Below are 14411 nucleotides of genomic sequence, written 5' to 3' on the forward strand. Positions count from 1 at the left end.
AGTTCATTTTTAATAGATTAAATTAAAACTTTACTAACCACTGTTCTATTTCCTTTTATCTTTTTTCCTGGGCAAGTGATATACTTCAAACAAAAACTTGGACTGGGACAGCCTGCTAAGTTTAGGTTGCAAGAATGAAGATGGCACTGGGTGGGTGCTTTGCTTTTCAGTATCCCAGCAGTATATGTATGTGAATGTGTACATGCATGTGCATGTGTATTTGCATATATATATATAGTATACACACACATACATATACATACCAACACATACAAATATATTTAAAATGGTTATGCAAAGAATGCACAGCCAAATGGCCCAGGGAATTTGACAGGCACCCATAACGATATCCAGAAGTATCTTGGTGTCCAGAAGCTGAGTTATCCTATTATGATTCTAACAAATAGGCCCAGAAAAATGAGCGTTGTGCAGCATGGGTGATGGGCACTGGGTTGGAGAAAGTTATTCTGGAGAGTAAACAGACCTGCCTTGCTTTTTATTTTGGTTTAGAAGGAATACTCAGAAACTTGGCAACAAGGTTGCAGCTAATAGATTTCCGATTTCTGGTACGGATTCTCTCACATACAATGGAGTTCCTTTATACTGCAAGAGAGAGCAGGCCGCTTCCTGTTATGAAAACACAGCCAAAAGCCTGATATTCAGAAGGTCTATATGAGTGTTAGCTCAAACAACAATACTGATTAAGATCTACAGGGAAAAAATGAAGTTAGTATCACACACACACACACACACACACACACACACAGACACACTGAGAAGGAGCAGCACTTAGAGTGACCCCAAGTCCATGGACACTCCACAAACATTGTTTACAGTAATGGACAATAATTACACCTCTTGAACACCTCTTTGGGGACTAGGAAGGCCATTTCTCCTAAAAATAAAAACTTGGGAGCGTACCTGTTACTGTAAAATACAATGACCAGCAAGGTATATGGGATTTATATGTTTACATTATATTTATATGTTATTATGAAAGCAGACCAGCACTCTGGGGTCATGACTGGCGGGGAAGGTGCTGCTGAATTGGGATTCCATTAACAACCTGTGCACAATATTTCCTGTCATGATATCAACAAGAATAAATTAAAAACAAATCAAAATACGTATTGGATAATGCTGTGCCATATGCATAGATGGCACTGGCACACTTAAGCACATCAAAAATAAAATTGCTTTACATGAAAATGCAATACCCACATTTCACAAAGCATTTCCATATGCCATACACAAAAAGGTAGAAACTGATATGGTTCAGATGAAGGGAGGAAATTCTTTCTAAGTTGATTGGAGTTCATATCACAGTTGGATTCTCATAGCTAAGAATTAGAGCATTGGAAAGTACCTTAGTGCAGGATATATTACAGTACCTTTGAAGATGGCCATCCAGCCTCAGGATGCAATGTTAGAACTGTCAGGATCTCTGGTGATTTACCATGAATCCACTATTACAGTCCAACCAAAGCCCCTGAGGACATTGTTTTTTCCTAGTCTCATCAAGGGATTGCATTTTAGTGAAACAGACCTAGCAGACTCTTATTACCAGATGGAAATGGAGGTAATTCCTTACCATAGTTATACGCATGGGGATATAGTTATAATAACATTATTTATTGAATTTCATCCGAACCAGCACTTTTAAATGAAATGCTTCTGGAAAACCTCAAAGCAGCACTGGAAATATTGGCAGATTTTGGTCTTCAAGCATGACACATCATGAGGTTTTTGGGGTTTTTTCAAACTAGGACTACATAGTATGTCACATTATTGATGCACAAGTCCTACATACAAATGTAGAGAGAATTCAGATAGTTATGAATCCTTCAAATGTGTCACAGATTTATTTATTTATGAGTGTCAACTTCTGGTGTCTGCATGGACTAATCTCTGCAGTTTTCTTGGCAAGAATCCAGATGTGGTTTGCACCTGTCTGCTTCCTAGGGATGAGAAGAAGTGACTGAGCTGGATTTGTGTCTAAGGCAGGACTAGAACTCACACTCTCCTGGTTTCCAGACTGGTGCCTTAATCACTACACCAGATCAGCTGTCATGATTCTTTTTAGAACTTTGAGTTGGAAGGGATATAGTGTATTACGTATGTGTAATAGGAAGGTGGTCTGGACCTCTTTTTCCTTTTTGAATGTAAAAGATTTAGCCAGCCAAGGCAATGTATATGTAATTTAACTTAACAAGCTTGTACTGTAGATTCATTCCTCCACATATAAACTGAGAAAAAAAGGCACTAAGCAAACTATAGATAGTGTTATTATACTGTAAATCATGCTCACTCACAAGCCTTTTACCTGTATAACAATTACTTATAACAATTGAATTAAAGAGAACAATACAAGTTCCCTATTCTAACACCTATTAAGAGAAGAAAGAGCAATGGCTGCACACTAGAAATAATTTTCATAAACAATTCTTAGCAAAAGGTCACTTATATGGATTCACAAGTTATTGGCCAGATATGACCTCTAGGTATTGTCTATTAGGAATGATACCTCATTTTTGTCATGGAATCAGTTATCTGGGTTGATTCCCAGAGTTGCCATTCTGACTTTCCCCCGGGGCTGTCTGCTAGGGACCCTGACCTACCTGAAAATATCTCAGCTGATTGAAGTTATGAACAAGTCACTGATATGATGTTCTGTCAAGCCATCTTCAAGTATTATCATAGAAAATGTTTCTTTAAAAAGGTATAAAAATCCAGTTTTGGTCACCATGATGTAAAAAAGATGTTGGGACTCTAGAAAGAGTACAGAGAAGAGCAACAAAGATGATTAGGGGACCGGAGGCTAAAACATATAAGCAGCGGTTGCTGGAATTGGGTATGTGTAGTTTAATGAAGAGAAGAGTGAGGGGTGACATGATAGCAGTGTTCCAATATCTCAGGGGCTGCCACAAAGAAGAGGGAGCCAAGCTATTCTCCAAAGCACCTGAAAGCAGGACAAGAAGCAACGGATGGAAACTAATCAAGGAGAGAAGCAACCTAGAACTAAGGAGAAACTTCCTGACAGTTAGAACAATTAACCAGTAGAACAACCTGCCTCCAGAAGCTGTAAATGCTCCAGCACTGGAAGTTTTTAAGAAGAGACTGGACAACCATTTGTGAATGAATGAACCTTTATTATCAAAGTGCAACATGTAGACAGTGAGATTGGCTGAGCCTCCCTTTGTGCCCCCCCACAACTCACAGTGACAACAAACCCACCATCTTGTTACACCATGTGAGCTATTTGTACAACACACCAGTCTCGCAAGTTAATCATACTTAGAGTTAGTTCCTGTTCAGGAGCCTGACAGCCCATGGATAGAAGCTGTTCTTCAGCCTGTTGGTGTGGCTGCCTATACTTCTATATCTCATACCAGAGTGTGAGTCGTCCCTGAGAATTTTTCTCACTCTTCTAAGGCAGCGAGCCCTGGTGATGTCATCCAGTGGTGTCAGGGGACAGCCCGCCCACGATGTTTTGTGCTGTGCTAACCACCCTCTGTAATATCTTCGTATCCGCAGCTGTCAGGCCAGCATACCAAACCACAATACAATGCGAGAGGATGCTCTCTATAGTAGACTGGTAGAAGAAGGTCATCAGTCGTTGTTCTACTCTGTTCTTCCGCAAGACCGTGAGGAAGTGGAGTCTCTGTTGGGCCTTTCTGGTCACCTGGATTGTATTGACTTTCTAGGTAAGATCTTCACAGAGGTAGACTCCCAGGAATTTAAAGGAGGAGACTCTCTCCACACAGCCCCCACCCCGATGTAAAATGGGGCAGGTTCCTCTCTTTTCCTCCGAAAGTCTAGCACCATCTTCGTTGTCTTGCCGATGTTCAGGTGCAAGTTGTTCTCTAAACACCATAAAGTTAGTTTTTGTACCTCCCCCCTGTACGCTGTTTCATATCCACCTGTAATAAGACCCACTACAGTGGTATCATCTGCGAATTTTATGATCACAGTGGATGGGTCAGATGATACACAATCGTATGTGTACAGTGAATACAGGTAGGGGCTAAGCACGCAGCCCTGTGGCGAGCCAGTGCAAAGCTTCAGGGGCGGGTGGATGAAACAGACCTGACCCTCACTGTTTGTAATCAGTCCCTCAGAAAGTCTTTAATCCAATCACAGATGGAGGGGGGAAAATTCAACTCAGTCAGCTTTTCAATAAGGATGCTCGGCAGAATAGTGTTGAAAGCCAAGCTATAATCAATGAAAAGCATCCTGACATAACTTCCAGGTTTCTCCAGATGGCTTGCTACAGAATGTAAAGCAGTAGCTATGGCATCATCTGTCGACCAATTCCCCCTGTAGGCAAACTGATGTTTTTCGAAGTCCGGTGGGAGACATGTCCTAAGATGTTGGAGAACCAGTCTTTCAAAGCATTTCATCACTACAGACGTTAATGCAATAGGTCTGTAGTCATTTAGGCACTCGATAGCTGTTTTCTTTGGGACTGGGACAATGTTAGCTGCTTTCAAGCATGATGGTACACAGCCATTTGCAAGGAAATGTTAGAAGATCCTTGTCAGGACCCCTGCTAATTGGTTGGCACAATTCTTAACCACTATCCCCAGCACCCCATCTGGGCCTGCAGCTTTACTGGGATTCACAGCCTTGTCTGAAATGGTATAGGGTTTCCTGCCTGAGCAGGGGGTTGGACTAGATGACCTCCAAGGTTCCTTCCAACATAATCATCATCATCATCATCATCATCATCATCATCATCATCATCATTATCATTATTATTATTATAAAACTTTTATTCATAAAACATGAAACTCAGTCAACTGAACACTCAAATTGACTGGCACAAATGATTGACATGGGCTGCTGCCAACATCCTAGGTATCAACCAGGTATCTCCTTAAAATGTAAGATGTTCCAAGTAGCACAGTTTTTTGTAGCTTTGCTGGAGTTATTGCAGGAAGTTGCAATTTCTTGATGTGTTTTGTAAAGTTTTTGGACATAGTTCCCAGTGTCCCGATGACTATTATTATTATTATTATTATTATTATTATTATTATTATTATTATTATTATTATTATTATTATTATTATTATTATTAATTTCCCGAGACATTTGAAATAGCAGAGATCCAAAGGCCTGGAAAGAAGAGGTGCTGCATAAAAATTGCTCAGCTGAAGTAGTACATTGCTGTTATTTCTCAGGTTTTCTGACAAGTTGAAAACATTAAAATAGGTATATCTTTCTCTGTAATTCTCTTGAAATCTTTTTTGACATTTCATCTTGGTCTGAGCCTGTACTTTTAGAATCCCAAAGAATCTGCTGTCTCCCGATTGGTCACCAGGTGGCAGCACAAAATGATTGCAATCTTACTGTATTGCACGGTGGTCTTCAGATGCTTATGTACGCAGTAACATTGACATATTCACTGGAGTTAGTTCTTTAGAAATTTTAGTAAAGTGAGCAGTAAAGTGACTCTAGTGGCATCTACTGTTATTTGTACTATCAAGAGAAACATTGTAAGCTTGTAAGCCGCCCTGAGTCTTCGGAGAAGGGCGGGATATAAATGAAATTAAAATAAATAAAAATAAATAAAATTGTCTGATTGATTGGTTGATTGATTATGTCATTGTTGACTCTTAGCAACCACATAGATTTTTTCCACAGAATGATTGCCTTATTGGTGGGGGTGGGGGGTGGGGGGAGCATATAAATTTAATAAATAAATAAAATACATCTGTCCTTAACCTGGACTTCCAGGATTTTGGGAGGCGTACCATCTCCACTATAACTTGATCAACTCAGTGCTGGCTGAGGAATTCTGGGAGTTGAAGTCCACAAGTCATAAAAGAGTCAAGTTTGAAGACCCCCGGTTTAGAGTCAAGGCATTTTATTAGGAATCCAATCTATTAAAAATATTGGAGTATTGTATTTATATGAATGAAGATAGTGTTTATCATATACGTATTTTATTACTGTACTTCATCTATTTGACTTGGAATTAGATTTGAATTTTACTTTTATTTTATTTTCTTTGATAGTAATAATAAGACTAATCAATTGTAGGAGAGCCTTGGTGGAGCAGTGGGCTAATGCCTCCCTAAGTAACACCAGCTGCCTGCAATTAGTGCAGGTTCGAGTCCCACCAGGCTCAAGGTTGACTCAGCCTTCCATCCTTCCGAGGTAGGTAAAATGAGGACCCAGATTGTTGGGGGCAATAAGCTGACTTTGTAATAATGCCGCTTGGGGGGAAGGGGCGAAAGCCCTAATAAGCAGGCATATACATAGAATGAAGGCTACTGCTAAGCTTGTAAGCCGCCCTGAGTCTTCGGAGAAGGGCGGGATATAAATGGAATTAAAATAAAAAAATAAAAATAAAAAATTACTACTGTTATTTCCACACTATGACATTCTTTTATCATTCGCTGCTAGCATTCTGTGTTGCATAGTGTCTTTCTACTTCTTTACTATTTTTGTTTTATTTGGCTTGTATGATTTGAATTCACTTGTCATTCATCTTGCTAATTATGCTGATTAGGCACCATTTTAAAAGAAATGTAGCAAACATCCAATCATCCCTAGGAAACACCGGTGAATCCCAGTTGTCACGTAAGGCATGAAAAAGGATCTGCGTAATCTACTGAAATGGCATTTGCGTTTTCAGAAGGGAAGCAGAGAGCTCTGAGAAAAAGAACCCAAAACAAACAAGCTAAAAATTATAGTAGGCGCACACAATTGCAACATCTTTTATAGGCAAAATATAACTGTGATAATGGGTCACTGGGGAGTCTATTTTTTTTTAAATAGTCCTTTGGTTGAAAATATGGAGTCTTGGCTGTTCTGTATTGGCATTAGGCTGGACTGGACACAGACCTTTTTTTTTTGCCACAAATGAATGCAGAAGCTACCCACAAGGGGAAAAGGAAACCCCTAATGGAGTCCTGAATAGACCTGTGAAAAGGGATAATAAAAGTTGTCCTGGATTTCCTCTCCCAGCAGGTGCTTCCTTCGGCTGTTCTGTTCATTCATAAGATAGGTAGCCACAGACTGCCAAGATTGTTCTTTCAGCCAAAGCCTAGTGCTCTGGCCAGAGGGTGAAAGAGTCCTTTGTTCAATGGGTCAGTGACAGCCTCTGTACCAACATTAATAGAGGACCTGCTAAAGTGAATAACTTAAATAGAACTTGGCCCAACTGGAGTGTTTTCTCCCTTCCTTCAAATACACCAGTATGCCTCTTAATGTTTGAGTGGATGCAGAGTAGAAGGTAAACTGCAGTGTATTATGTACTTTGTAGTCTTAAACACCTATAGAGGCCTCCAAACATATTTATTTATTTATTTATTTATTTATTTATTTATTTATTTATTTATTTATTTATTTAATTTTTATACCGCCCTTCTCCCAAAGGACTCAGGGCGGTGTACAGGGCAATAAATATCAAAATGTAAACACAAAAGTTAAAAAAGAGTTTAAAAGAATTAAATAATTATGCCCAATATAATACAATAATAAAAGTGTGTTAAAACTAAATCCAACCCCAAACCCATCAGACCAGGCCAGATTGTTCAAATAAATAAGTTTTTAGATCGCGCCGGAAGAAGCAAAGGTCGGGGGCCATCCGGAGCTCAACCGGCAAGCGGTTCTACAGGTCTGGCGCGCCCACAGAGAACGCCCTCCCCCTGGGGGCCACCAATCGACATTCTCTGATCGGAGGCACCCTGAGGAGGCCCTCTCTGTGGGAGCGCACTGGACAGAGGGAAGTTGACACTGGCCGCAGGTGCTGCCGTAGGTAATCCGGACCCATGCCATGTAGGGCTTTATAGGTCGTAACCAGCACCTTGAATCTCACCCGGAGGGCAACTGGCAGCCAATGCAGCTCACGGAGCAGAGGTGTAACATGGGAGTATCGGGAGACCCCCAACACAACTCGCGCGGCTGCATTCTGCACCAGTTGAAGCCTCCGAGTGGTCCTCAAGGGCAGCCCCATGTAGAGAGCGTTGCAGTAGTCCAAACGAGAGGTCATGAGCGCATGAGTGGCTGTACGCAAGGCATCCTGGTCTAGATAGGGCCGCAACTGGCGCACCAACAGTGATTATAAATGTTTGAAAGCACAAGAGTGTGAAGATTAAGCTCCTCACTCTATAGACCATGCTTCTAACCACCAGATGTAGAATTGACAACTCCATGAGGCTTCCCTGTGTAGAGAACCATGAATTTTGGTGGACGGCCAGCTCTGGACTGGCTCCATCCATCCGGGCAGTTCACTGGTTCTTCATCCGTGCATTTCACAGACAGTGTCCAACAAGCAGAGAAAAGCTAGTAATAAAACCACAAGTTGTGGTCATGTGATGTCTTGTTTAATGACCACATCCCTTAGCAACAGAGTTGCAAGTTCCAGTTGTGGTTGTTAAGCAAGGATTGCCTGAACAGATCATCCAACCAGATGACAAAATGTCTGCATGCCAAATTCAGAACTATATCTAGACAGGAAAGATTGGAGATAATCACTTTCCTGTAGATACTATATGCTTCATAAGTTTAACTAAACATGGTAAATTGGCTACTGGCTTAGCCATTGAAATCAGCACAGCCAGTGAAGGTTTCTCAACCAGGGGTCTTTTCACTGCTTCCTTTAAAGAACTAGGAAACTTTATTGATAAATAATGATCATTGTCAAGATAGCAACTCTTAAAAGCCAGGGTGGGAATACATATATCAATTAAGAAGTGGTATTAACAGAACTAAGCCCTCCCAAGTCAAGCAGAGATGGGTTTTCTAGGGCTCACTGTTTCTACATTGTTAAACTATGTTTATTGAACTACAATTTATTAAATAAATCACAATGAGGTGGATTCTCACAACACTCAGAATCATAAACCATGGTTTATAAACTGCACTAGGTTGATTCACTCATTATGTTAAGCAAAGTCAAACCCTCTTTTCATAATTTTACACATTTATTCTAATTTATTCTGCATGGAAGAATGGTTTATTCTACATGCTTATACTAAGTATGGAAGCCATTAGAAGAATATGCTGGCTTAAAGAAATGCTAAACATATTTCCAATTCTCATTTATCTTGGCAATGAAGAAGACTAGGTCCACATCAGAAGTGGAGCACTGTAAGCAAAAAACCTGGTGTCTGCATATCCTTGCCATCCTCTTCTCCTGTCTCCAGTGGTTGGTTACTGGAGATCCAAATCATGCAACAAGGACTTCAGCATCTCATGACCTACTGACCACAAAGGGAAAGTATGGTGTAGATAGTTAACTACTTTGTGTTCCTTCTATCTATCACTCTGCCTGATGTTTGTCTAAAATATTGTTAATCTTAGGTCAGGTTCTTCTGCCTTTCTTCCCAAGCGCACATGCATGGACCATATGTTCTTCTCCTGGAAGTATGTTGAAAGCTATGTGTGATGTTGCCTGTTCCTCTGATATATTTTCTATAAATAATCTCCTCACTGTTGTAGTTATAACATCTGCTTCACCCAAAACCTTGTTCAGGTTCTGCTTTCAGAAACTTTCACAAGCACAAGAGAAGAAAGGAAAGCAAGGACTCCTGTATTCCCACACTGAAGCTGCACTGAACTGATCTGGCAGCCCTTTACTGAACCTGCGTATGGTTCATCTTCACTGTGGACTTCGTAGTTCTCATATTATATAGTATAATAACTAACTGGAATGTACATTACTTCAAAGCTGCCAACTGCAGCTGCAGCTCCATAGTGAAGCTCTATGTAACCTAACTTTTTGGTACTGTCCATTTTACTGTCCACACTAAAAAGCAGAGACATCACCCTGTCAACAAAAGTGTGTATAGTCAAGGCTATGGTCTTCCCAGTTGCAATGTATGGCAGTGAAAGTTGGACCATAAGAAAAGCCAAGCGCCAAAGAATTGAGGCCTTTGAGCTATGGTGCTGGAGAAGACTCCTACGAGTCCCTTGGACTGCAAGGCGATCAAACCGGTCAGTCCTAGAGGAGATCAACCCTGACTGCTCTTTAGAAGGCCAGATCCTGAAGCTAAAACTCAAATATTTTGGCCACCTAATGAGAAGGAAGGACTCACTGGAGAAGAGCCTAATGCTGGGAAAGATTGAGGGCAAGAGAAGAAGGGGACAACAGAGAATGAGGTGGCTGGATGGAGTCACTGAAGCAGTAGGCATGAGCTTAAATGGACTCCAGAAGATGGTAGAGGACAGGAAGGCCTGGAGGAACGTTGTCCATAGGGTCACGAGGGGTCGGACACAACTTCGCAGCTAACAACAACATGTAACCTAACTGTGGAGCTGGTAGTTGCAGCCCTTCCACTGACAACCCCGTAGTGGGGCAGTAAACTGATAACATGGTAAAGTAGTGCAGTGCTTCACTGCAAGGCTGCCTGAAGAATCTCAGCAAGCAGCTCCATAGCAAAAATGCATGTAAAATATGGCTTTGATGCACCTGCACTGAATATAGAAAGGCTGTTCATGGCGTAGATCAATGTGAATCAGAATAACAAATTCCAGAGAGAGTGGGGGAGAAACAGGGGAGAATGGCTCCGTTGCTGCTGATTTTCTCACTCCACGGAGATTGAAGAGCTGGCAGTTGAAGTTCTGCATCCTCTTTTCCTCTTCCAGGTATTCTCTGCATCTAATGACACCTTGGTCTGATTGATCAGCCTGGCTTGTATAAACAAGTGTGGAAAAACACCATTTTTGCTACAAAACAAGAAACAACAGATAGAAGTAGGGGCAACTGCAGGGGACTCAAAAGGGCCAAGAGGGTAGCTATTAGAAGACTGCACCATTCTGGCTGCCTTCCTGCGAATGTTTTCTATCATAACAATGCCTCTGTGGATACCCCTGAATAGAAGCTGTTTTCCAGGGCTGGGGAAAGTTGAGGACAATCTACATTCATGCCTTCAAGAGTTAGTGGGAGTCTTGATCCTGGGGCAAGGAGAAGAGGCAGATGAATCCTCAGGCATCCTGTCCTGCTTAATCCATGTCCAAATAAAAGGACAAGCCCATCTACCACCTTCCCTTGCAATCTCTTGTGAAATGCACTCACTTCCCATTCCTCAGTCAAGCACTGGAGATGCCAAAATAGCTACTATCTCTGTTGGCTTGGTTACTAGCTGGCTGCAACTAACCTGTTAGCATGATGAGGCAATCTTGAAGTTAAAATAATTACAGGCAGACCTGTTATTTTATTTTATGTGTTGAGCATGGTTTCCATCAACCCCAGTCCCCAAGCCCCATGGACTAGGGCAGGGGTAGGCAACCTTGGCTCTTTTATGACTCGTGGACTTCAACTCCCAGAATTCCTGAGCCAGTCATGCTGAGGGCAAAGGGAGAGGTTTCCAAGCTGAGCCATGCTGACTCAGGAATTCTGGGAGTTGAAGTACAGAGTCATAAAAGAGCCAAGGTTGCCAACTCCTGGACTAGGGTATTAAATGTTATAGCCTGGCACACTTGGAGAGTGCATCAGCTAAGCCAATATCTATTGCTTTAATAATTACTGGTATGATTCCCCCCCCCCTGTTTTGTAACAGAGAAAGGAATGATGGACAAATGCAAGAAAAAATGGGGGGAGGGGTGTATCCATGCAGATGTTACCCGGGAAGGTGAGATTCCCACACTGGGTAGGAAATGCTGCTTCTTTTGTGGAACCCTGAACTCTGTTTGAGGAAGTTGCAGCAAGTCAGATTCTCAGAGGCAGAGATGAAGGTAGAAGGGAGTTAGGGAGGCCCAGCTATTCTTAGAGACAAGAGGAGGGGAGGCAGAACAGGGTGAGCGGAAAGGGGGAAATTTATTATTGTGAGACTTTGTTTACTTCATGAACTGAATGAATGAAATGACCTTGTTTATTGTCCAAAGCCTGAATGGAGAGCAAGGTGTGAGATGGGGGGAGCAATTCTTTAGGATTGTTAATTCACAAATTCTTCTTTCCTCTTGTTCATACTATTGCCAAAGTGAGAAATAGATTCCTTCCTCCATCTATCTCAAAGCAGGAAGTTCTTAAGAGACACTTTCCACGATAGTCACAGTGAATGTTGCTATTATCCTGGAAACTCTGGGTTCAAAGCTCAGATCACTCTGAATCTAGCCAAATGGGCCTGGGTGAACACCTTCTGCCTTCACTCTCATCTGTTCATCAATAAAATGAGAACCTGATAAAGAAATGCCTCACGACTCCTTTGGTGAAGCACTCACACACAACACAGTTGAGGAGGATTCTCTGGTGGAAACAGACAAGGCATGCAGGCTACAAAAAACCATGATGGCTAGCTTTATGCAGTGGGCTGTCTTTCAGATACGTTGGACTTCAACATTAGAATAGAACATCCTGAGTGGAGGAGCTAGAGAGAATAGCAGGTGGCATTCTGGTAAACCAGTGCTTTGTAACTGGTTATGCTGCCCTGGCAAGATCTCCCAAACAGCCATTTTGCAACAGTATTACCCCCCAGAGTGAGGTTGGCTTCAACTCTTCTGACTTTCTGCAAGAGCTTAAAGGCCTGACTCTGCCAACTGGCTGGGTGCTCCAAAGGGGTGAAGGTCTTCACATTGGGGGTTGATAGATAACAGAGTAATAACAGATTCCCCCTTTCCTCCTCTCCCCCTCTCATCTTATTCCCTCCTTCCCCGCTTTTAGTTAGGGTTGTGTACTTATCTTTTTTATTATTTAGTTCCTATTGTGTATAGGTTTTGTAAAATTTTATCTTTTTAACAGTGTAAAAACAAACCAACAAACCAACAAATAAAATAAGCACAGTACAGTACTCAAAACAGGTTCTCAAAATTCCAAATGTGCTCGCCTGTTCTGGAAATCAAGGATTAAGTCAATTGTGTATTATATATCCAATATGGTTGCCAGTTGCTTAGGTAACATTGGTACCTTTTTACTGAAGAAACTTTATTTTTTATTGAGACATTTTCTCTAGTTAAAACCATCATGCTCAAGATTCTTAAATGAAGGCTTAAGAAAAACAAGGTGAGGTGGCTCAGTGTGACACATTATTGTTTTACAGAGCTCATGAGATTATTTTATGTCAATATTACAAACAGGTAGGTTATCTTTGGCTAGAAGTGTTTGCAGTGGTGGTCACTGGCCTCAAAATGGCAGGCCTGACTTGCTAATCAAAGTTCCTCTCCTTTTTAATATGTATTGCATCATGCACATACATATTGCACACATAAAAGGGAGGTTCTGGTTCTGTGTGCAGTTTTGAAGTTTGTGACCAGCACTGTGGGTGCCTCTGTCTCTGGTTAATATCTTTTATGAGTCAGAGACTGTGCTCTTCTAGTGGCATGCCAGGGAATGACTGCTTTTCCCAAAAATTGGTGGACCCTGAACTGCAACAAAATTTTATTTCAATAAAACTTGTATTTGAGAATAAAATTAAATAAACATGTAAGGAATATAATGCTATAGAAAGTGGAAGCAGGTAGCATACAGTGGCTCTTCTCAAAAAATCTGAGTCAGACCTGGCTAATACAAAGCACCAGAATAACAGAGGAGTGTACATTGAATTGGAAAGTTGAAACTATTTCTTCTTTCTGGAATGCTAAAATGGTAAATTTGGCTACAATTACTGGAAGGGCTCTTAAGGTACAGCAAAACAAGTCTATTGAGGGCTCAGATCCGACATATTGTACATATTGTTGAAATAGTTGTCTTCATCTCGTAGCTGGAATCAAAGATGGCTGAATGATATTTGAGGAGCTCACAAAAGCTAGCCCATATGTGAATCAATGTAGGAAGGATAAGAAAAGAAAGCAATGCTGCCACTCAGAGGCCTTGCCAAGGAACTGCTGCCTCAACCTATTAAGGACAGTGAAATCTGCAGCCAAAGTCTTGGCTAAAGAGTAAACCAAGCCTTCCAACTTAACTCATCCTTCCCAATGCTTTTGACTTTCTAGCCATTCTGATTTTTATTTTTTTATTTTTGGGGGGAGGGGTCTATGTTTCTTTACCCATAAGAATAATGTACATCATCCAGTTATATAATGCTAGCCCCAAAAACAATATCATTTGAAAGAGCTAGACAATTTAGTAAATTAAGGAGCTGTTAATCAAAAAGGCCAGATCCTGAAGCTAAAACTCAAATACTTTGGCCACCTAATGAGAAGGAAGGACTCATTGGAGAAGAGCCTAATGCTGGGAAAGATTGAGGGCAAAAGAAGAAGGGGCGACAGAGAATGAGGTGTCTGGATGGAGTCACTGAAGCAGTAGGTGTGAGCTTAAATGGACTCCAGAAGATGGTAGAGGACAGGGAGGCCTGGAGGAACATTGTCCATAGGGTCGCAATGGGTCGGACACGACTTCGCAACTAACAACAACAACAAATCAAAAAATTTCCTTCCTCCAGAGCAAGATTAGTTCCAAAGTACTTTGAAAAACTCTTGCACAAGTTGAACAAGAGTAACCTCTCTCTCTCTCTCTCTCTCTCTCT

The sequence above is a fragment of the Vipera ursinii genome (assembly GCF_947247035.1).
Source record: "Vipera ursinii genome assembly, chromosome: 1".
Taxonomy (NCBI): Eukaryota; Metazoa; Chordata; class Lepidosauria; order Squamata; family Viperidae; genus Vipera; species Vipera ursinii.